This window comes from Penaeus monodon, chromosome 37 (genome assembly GCF_015228065.2).
Source record: "Penaeus monodon isolate SGIC_2016 chromosome 37, NSTDA_Pmon_1, whole genome shotgun sequence".
Classification (NCBI taxonomy): Eukaryota; Metazoa; Arthropoda; class Malacostraca; order Decapoda; family Penaeidae; genus Penaeus; species Penaeus monodon.
The window spans coordinates 4,140,951-4,149,120 of record NC_051422.1 but is presented as its reverse complement, the minus strand read 5'-3'; the positions used below and the strand labels follow the sequence as shown (position 1 = coordinate 4,149,120).

Here is an 8,170-nt window from a genome sequence, read left to right as displayed (position 1 = left end):
AAAGAAGAAAGGACCATGCAAAATTTGTTGAGGTGAGGGCTGAGGTCCAAGGCAGTGTGATCCCTTACCTTGGGCCCCAATCAAGGGATTGGGGGGGGGGGTATTATAAAATATTATACAGGTCAAATAAAGGGCGTAGCTAATGACGTCATCACATTTAGCTAATGAGAGTGCACTGTGAGATATGAGATATAGCTAGAGACATAATATTTATATACCGTACTCCCCCCCACTCCACTTTGCCAGTTGTTGTCGTGGGGGGGCTTAGGATGGCGGAGACGGGACCCAATGATGGGAACTCCCACCTTGGACTCAGCCCTCGACTCAAACGAATTTTGATGGTCTTTGTTTTATTCCCACTTTTCGTTTCTGTCCCTTCACCAAAACCCTTATACTATCCACCTCCGAAGGTGTTTGCAGAGCAGTGCTGAAGGATGAAAGGCTGACTTTGTTGCAGCCTGAAATGGGCCTTGAGGGAGCATGGGAACGGTATTCCCCTGATTAGGTACTTCTAGCCCTTACCCTCAGGGGACCCTGAGGGGTGGACCGTTTTTATCCAAAATAAATCCAGCGTACCATGGCAGTAATGAAAATTATCCCACTATTAAGGGCAATGAGGCTTGCCCCTTATCAAATAGCCCCACGATGTTAAACCCCACCCGATTCCCTGACCCAAGGCCTTCTTGACCGCGCCCCGAACACTGCAACAAATACCCCCATCAATGCTACTAGCTACCGTAGCCAACAACAACCGTTTAGGAACAGTTCCACTCTCCCAGCACGCTCAACTCAACACCTCTAACCTCACAACCTCAACATCAACCACACCATCCTCTGATTAATACCTTACAGCTTATGCCCACCTCCCATAACACTACCTCCCCAACCATACTCCATCGTCACGCCCCGCCCCGTCGACTACAATATTGAATACCCTCCTTCAGCGCAGCCAAATGGGACCCGCTTTTCGTGATCCCTCCCACAGTCCCTACTCTGACAACACCCTCTCTTCACAAATGTCTCTACAAAAACAAGTAGTAAAAGTCTTTCGTAGCGACCCGACCGCTCCGTCTTGTCACAGTAAACCTCGAAAAACAAAGCTATAGCATTTCACAAAACTAACAGACATATATGGTAACCCTCAACCTTGCAGAACCCCATCCCAACCATCATATACTGCACCGGAACAGTCAGTTCAATCTCCCAGCAAATTGCCCAATCTATGACAAAGATTGGTCAGATGTGGAGAAGACCTACTTGCATGTCTCACAAAGGACTATGATTGCAACATCAGTACAATATACCCCATTCCCCCAGAGGTCATCGAAAGAAACCCAACTAACATAGCCAAAATTCCTTCCGTAGACTGCCTTCCCTTTAACGTTACATAGGAGGAGAATCCCTCCCTGTTCGTCAGGTACGTTCTCCAGTCAGTGCCAAAATTGTTGGCCGTCTAGGGACACCAGCAAACATTCGCCATTCAACAGCCCAGGATGCCCACTATGTGCCCAACCTGACCATACCCGATCTAACTGCCCTGCACAATCACGCACATGTGCCAACTGAGTCTGAGTCTGAGGTAGCAACTCTCAGATTCAAACTTGGACTCGCACTACGTGAAGCCAGACAAGAAGCACGTCGACGTGGTTTCTCGTACTCCTTATCCAGTAACGTCTACCAATCCTCCTAAACCCACACCACCTGCATCAACCCCCCCCTTCTACCTCCAACCAGTCAACTCTTTTGCCATCCTAATCCAGGACACTCCAATCTCTCCTCAGATATGTCAATCACCACTACACCCAACACCTGCCCTCTCCCTCTCGCACTACCGTAACAGACAGAACAAACATTCCACCCCTATTTCCCCCTACCACACAATCACCTCCACCTTCCTCTGATCCTATGCTTGAAACACCATCCTCTTCCTTCCCCCCCTCACAAGAAATCCTTTCTTCCCCCAAAACTCCCCAACCAACTCATCAGAAGAAACTATTGAAAAATATTCAAGAGGACTTAAGAAAACTGACACTCAGCTCCAAAATCTTACAACGCTCCTTCACATTTCCAATAACTGCTGATATCGTCCTTCTCCTAACGATATCCCCCTACACCAATCCTCCTACACAGCCATCCCCCCCGACCCCAACCCGACACATTAACCCTCCCACCATCCCCTTATCCCTTCCACTCCCTCCTGGAACACACGTGATGTGAGCCTTATGTCACAAGTATCCCTGCCTCCAGACCTCCATCTCCTAATACCCCCTCAAGCAGAAACCAACTCCCACACCTCTCCCACCAGACCTCTCAGCCCTTTCCCACCTCTAGTGCTTCCCCCTCAAAATCTCCAACACGTACTACAATCTAGATCAGTAAGTATAAACGATCCTTGCATTGGAATATTCGCGGTTCGCTCCCACAGAACGGACCTTCGTCATATCCTTTCCTCTTTAATGACATCTATGGATGCCTTCAAGAGACTTTCTTACCACATCCTCCAATACCAATCCCCAATTATCATTTTTGTCTCTTCCCACATTTCCCTTATGTCTCATCCATACTTATCAATCAGAAAAACCTTAGTCACACCTCCCTTTCAAACCAAGTCCCTTGCACAGTTTTCGTATTCTGTCCTTCATTGTTGGATCACAGTGATTCAGTCTGACCAGACACTGGAGACCGCTCTCGCCTGAGTACGCATTGGCCACACCAATCTAACACACTCTATCTGATGTCACAATCTGATCCACCCTTATGTCTTAGTAATGTTCCCCTTTCAATCCCACAAACCCTTTTTCGTCCCCACGTTTTAAAAAAACCCGTACCTCTGTTTTCCCCCCAAAATACCCTCCCCCCCCGACCTCCCAACCTATCAACATCCTTACAGAACCCCACATTTCGCTTAAAACAACCTATTCTCTTTCCCAAACGCATAATATCCTCATCAACTAACTCCTTACCACACCCGACCCAACCCTTTCATCCCCAATTTCCCTTTTGCCCAGCTTAGACAAAAAAATCACAACTAAACCCCCCCTTTTTCCCTAAATAACTATAGTGCACAGACCTTAGATGTCTACAATTTCTCTTGCTTCTAACCTTTTAACCATTTATACCGTCCCAAATTTTTTTTTTAAAATTCCTAAAAGGAAAAACATGAACCCCCTCTTTATTTATGAAAAAACAAATATTTTCCTTACCTTTTAAATTCTTGGGAGCAACATGCTCGGATCCGGCAAATTCTCACCCACATTTTTATGAAAAAATCTGAAAACCACCTATGAGGCACAGAGCCCGGAGCAGTCTGATTTACCCCGGGCAAGTCCACAATAGAGAATAAGCGTCCCAAAAATTTAGGAAATTTTGCCGCGTGATTTTGGTCGGGGGTTGCTTGCAACCTAATCGCCCTCAAAAATGGCCTTGACTGGTGCATCGGGAATCATAGGGGGAGATTGAGATCAGCGGAACCAACGCAGATTTTTGGGGCCCAAAGCAACCCTTTTTATACTGGTACTAAAAATGCGAAAGTGTGGGGGGGGTCTGTCGAATTTTCCCTGTTAATTAGGGGGAGGAAAGGCTGTCCTCCCCAACCCTTTAACTCCTTATACGGGAAAATGGGCAGAGCTAAACCAAAGTCAGTGTGGAGCAACAAGGGAATATCAAGATCTCGACCTTTACTTTGCCGACATTTGCATCCTATCTGAGTCCTTGGGGTCACGGTACGGCTCTTTTGGAAAATTTTGCATCAGGCGAAACCTTGGCCCAAGGTCTCGGACCAAGACCAAGATCAGGGCTTTGGGGGCCATTTAAAGGGAACCCTTCAGTCGTCCATGCTTTCGGGAAGAGGTTGAAGTTACGAGAGCTTTACATCTTGGAGCATAGTCCCCTTTTCCTTTTGGGTGTAGACCAAGAAGTCAATAGACAGATTTTTGACAACGGAGCGTGAACTCGTCAAAAAAGGCATTTGGGGATGTTGGTACCCTTTCAAGGACAAGTACGGTCTTCAAGGCCCTTTATACCCCGTTTTTCTTAAAAGGAACGAAACCTGGCCATCCTGTTTGGAGTTTGTCATGAGCTTTTTTTAAAAGTCCCCCTTTGCGGGTCTGGGGTACAGTTGGAGGGGTAGTGTCCAACCGACGGGTTTCACCCTGAGCGGCATGGGACCCGTTTCTTTATAATAAAGGGTCATCGACTCAGGCTATAGGGGACTTAACCGTTTCCCTTGGATGACCCTGCCCCATCAGGGTTTTTTTTTGCGAGCAACCCGGGTGGACCAGGAGGTAGCATAGGAATTGCGAGTCTGTTATTTTTGTTCTTTGGCCTTGGGGCGACCCCGGGAATCATGGGTTGGGGAACTCGAGAGACCCGCGCGAGGAAATTGGGGGAGGGCGGGGCCTCCCCCGGGGACTTGCCCTGAGGGACCTCATGGCTGGAAGCGAAGGGGGGATACGGCCATGCGCCCCCGTCGGCGTTTCCCCCCCGATGATGATGATAAGGGAATCTTTAGAAAAAGTCGGTTTTCATTTTGGGGTCAATGGCTAAATGGAAGGGGGCTACCCATTTATAATACTTTTGGTCTGCACAGGGAGGCTAGACTTACAGTTTATTTGTTTCAACATTCTATGGCAAAACAACGAGTAGGAGATTAAATTTGCCTAGCATCTCAAGACATATATATATATATATATATATATAATATATATAATATATTATATTATTATATTTTGCACGCCAGTGGGTCTTTGTCTTTGTGGAAACATGTTTTAAACATGAAGGTCCGGGGAAACTGACAAAACTGGCTGTGAGGGAGGAGCGAGGAAACAAGCCGGAGACGCAGTTGGGCGGGGCTCCTTGAAGATTTGTGGGGCCCCCTTTGGCCCTATATAACTTTGTGTGCCCGTTTTAAGCTGTATCGGCAGGGACAGGGTTTTTTCCCCCTGTTTGGGCCTATAAAAAGTGTCCCGGTTAATAATTTGTGTAAATAAAGGAAGATGCATCGGTTTTTATTTCATGCCCTGCCCCCCATTTGGGCGTTCCCCTCGTGGTGTTCTGGGAGCTGGGGTGCTCGGGCCTTGGAGGTTAGTGTTCACGACCCTGGGATAACACGCCGCTGCCTAGCCTGCCTTGTGTTGGGGGCGAGAGACGAGGGGGCCGGCAAACAAATGGTGTCAGGAGGGGGTTTTGTGTATTTGACATGAGAGCGCCGTTTTCATGGCCCAAAAATTGGGGGCAGCCAGAGGGAGAGGGGGCTATGACTGGGGCAGGCACGAGTGGGTGAAGCCGAGCCAATGGACCTGACATGCCATGCTGGCCGGTATGAGGGGGGAAAGGAAAAAGGGCAGAAGAGCAGGCAAGAGGGACGTGAGCGGGGCCACCATCTCGTCGAGATGCAGGCGGGAAAGCAGAGGAACATTCTCCAACGTTGAGGTGCTACAGAGCAATCTTGCATCGTGAAGAGGGAAATCAGCAGTACACCGAAAAGGCCTGAAAACAGCGTGAAGAATGAAACTGATGGAGGGGTGCAGACTCGAAGGGCGAGGTTCAGGGCTGAGGGGAATAAGGGGGAAAGGCGGCGTCACAGGTAGTAACGTTTGAAAGAGGAAGGGCCCGCGATGGTGGGAGCAGTGGTCACTGAGAAGGCTGGGGCCCCAATCGGAACCGCTCCCTTGGGATAGGGGGTGGCAAACTGGGCCCCCGGGTCAACCCGCCTCGTTGCCCCCCCCCCCTTCCCCCCCCCCCGGGGGGTTATTTTCCGGCACCGTTCCCCCCCTGCAGCCCTCGGCCCCCCAACTTCTGTGAGGGTAAGCCGCGAGTAGGGGGGAAGGTGGCCTGGGAGGCATTGTCCCCCCAGTTAAAATGCGGGACTGCCCGGGTTGGACCCAGGAAGAGAAGGCCCTGCAGCTGGAAACCCGGCAAAGGGCCCCGGGGAATGTTGGGGCATCTGCCCCCCATCCCAACTGCCTTTCACCAGCGGGGAGAGGTTTAAAAACCCCGTTTGGGCCCCACCACCAGGCCAGGTATACGGGCCCATTGAAAAAGGGGGACCAAGCGGGGGGGGACACGTCCCAGGGGGCGCAGGATGGGGGCGCGGGAAAGGGGTGTACCCTGCAGCGCGGAAAGAGATGATCTGGCCCCGGCCCCGATTTCTTGTTGACGCTTTGCGGGACCACAGCTGAAATCTACACAAGCAGGCACCCCCGAGGACCGCGGTGGCCTGGAAAGGCCCCTTGGAGTTTGAGGGTTTCCCTGAAGGAAACCCCAGTGGTAGGGCCAGCTGCCAGCCCGCCGTGATTTCCGGGGGGCCGGGAAGGCAAAAGTGGAGAAGGCCCATTGAGGGGTGAGCCGAGCACTTTCCCAAGGGTTTTGTGTTGGGGCGCGGTGAGGAGGCACAGACGTAGTTTGGGTCGGGGGAGCGGAGAAACGTCCTCTAAAAACCGGACGGATTCTATGCCTTCCAGCAGTGGCAAGGGACCGTGGGGGGTTGGTACCACCCGAGGGCAGCCCTAAGGCTAAGGAAGTGGTACAGGCGGAAAACTCGGACGGGGTGGAGAAGGGGGCCGAAACCCAGCCGCCTTTGGGTTGGGCCCCGACTTGGGTAAGCTGCCGTCGAACCACACGATGCAGGTGGGGTCAGAGATGGGAACCCATCCCCACAGTGGAACGGGGGCGAAAAAGAACATAGTGCGGCCTGTATGTTGGCCACTATGCGACTCCAGACGCACCACAGAGATGTGTGGTGTAGGGGGCATTGGGCGTCAAGGGCCAGTGGAGGGTCGTATTGGCGTGGAGCACGGGGCAGCGGCTGCCCTGTTGTGGCCGACGGACGAGCACTTTGTGGGCCTTGATACCCAGAGAGTAAGGCGTTGTCGCCTTGGACGGAAGCTGGTGAGGGTGACGGGAAGAGGTGCCTTGCTTTCCCGGGTTTCGTGAGAGGTAGTTTCGGCCCGAGCGACTGAAACTTGCCCCCCGGACGAGTCTAGAATCGATGCGACTGTCAAAAGTGATGCGGAGTAGAGGGCCTCGGGGGCCCATTCAAAACCTGCAGCTGGTGATGGGGTAGCGTGGGGGGAGCCTTGTTGGACCAGGGGGGGGGTTGTTACGTGTTTGGGACTAACTTCTGCGATAAGGGCCCCGAAAGGGGCCCCTGGGGCAAAGCGGGGGACTTGTGAGGAAGGGGGCACCCGAAGAGTCGTCGGGGGGCAAGGAGTTTGGGTTTGGGGGGGGCCCCCTTGCCTACTTCCCGGGACGGCGCACCCGGGCTCCGCTAAACCCGGGGATCAGACAACTGCGTGGCAAGTCAAGGTAGCCGGGCCCTCCAGAAGGAGACCTTGACCGGGATGAGGGGAAATGAGGTACAAATAGGTGACGAGTGTGGGGTACATAACCCGCGTGGAAGCGAGGGCTCTCACCGAAGCTACAGGCCCCTGGGAAGGGCCATACAAGGTGGTAGCACCCCTCTGAGTCACCTATCGAATTCGCAGAGGGGAAAACGACCGTCTGTTGTCCCCCGGGGCCCGGTGTGGGGTTACCATGGGCCAGAAGTACTCCTGGGGCCTGGTGAAAAAGATGACGTTTGCCCCAGTACGGGATGAGGACGTGGCAGCGTGCGAATAGAGACATTTGGGCGGTGAGGGCGAGCAAAGATCAGTGGTGACCATGAGCCCCGGCTTGGGGGAGAAATACCCCTTGGGGCCATGCCAATTACCGCCCCCCACTCCCCCAGGCGACCCCGCGGAGGAAAAAGCCGCGTGGATAAAGTTTTTGTGTTTTTGAGAACGATTTACAAATTTCGGTTACTTGTTTGAAAGAATTTTTTTTTTTCCGAGGATAATTTTTTTTTAAATTTTTTTGTAGTTTGTTTTTGATTTAGATAGTCAGAGCGGGGGGGGTAGTGCACGCCAGGGGTTTTGTCTCTGTCTGAAAAAATGTGTTAACAGAAAAGGTGACCTGGGCATGTTAACATGAAGGATCCTGGGGGGAAAAATGACAAACGGTGAGGGAGGAGCGAGGGAAAAAAGCCGGGAGAGGCAGTTGGGTGCGTCCTGTGAAAATTGTGTGTGCCCTTTTTGACCCGAATTTAAATTGTGCTGCCTGTTAAAGCTGTATCGTGCAGTTGACAGTGGTTTCCCCCTGTATTGTGCCTATAGAAAAGTGTACCGGTAAATAA

The 8,170-nt window shown here is 51.8% G+C and overlaps 1 pseudogene; it reads left to right on the top strand.

The window, feature by feature from the left end:
- LOC119596166 overlaps positions 1–842 on the top strand; it is a 2,939-nt pseudogene extending 2,097 nt beyond the window's left edge.
- The last annotated feature ends 7,328 nt before the right edge of the window (positions 843–8,170 follow it).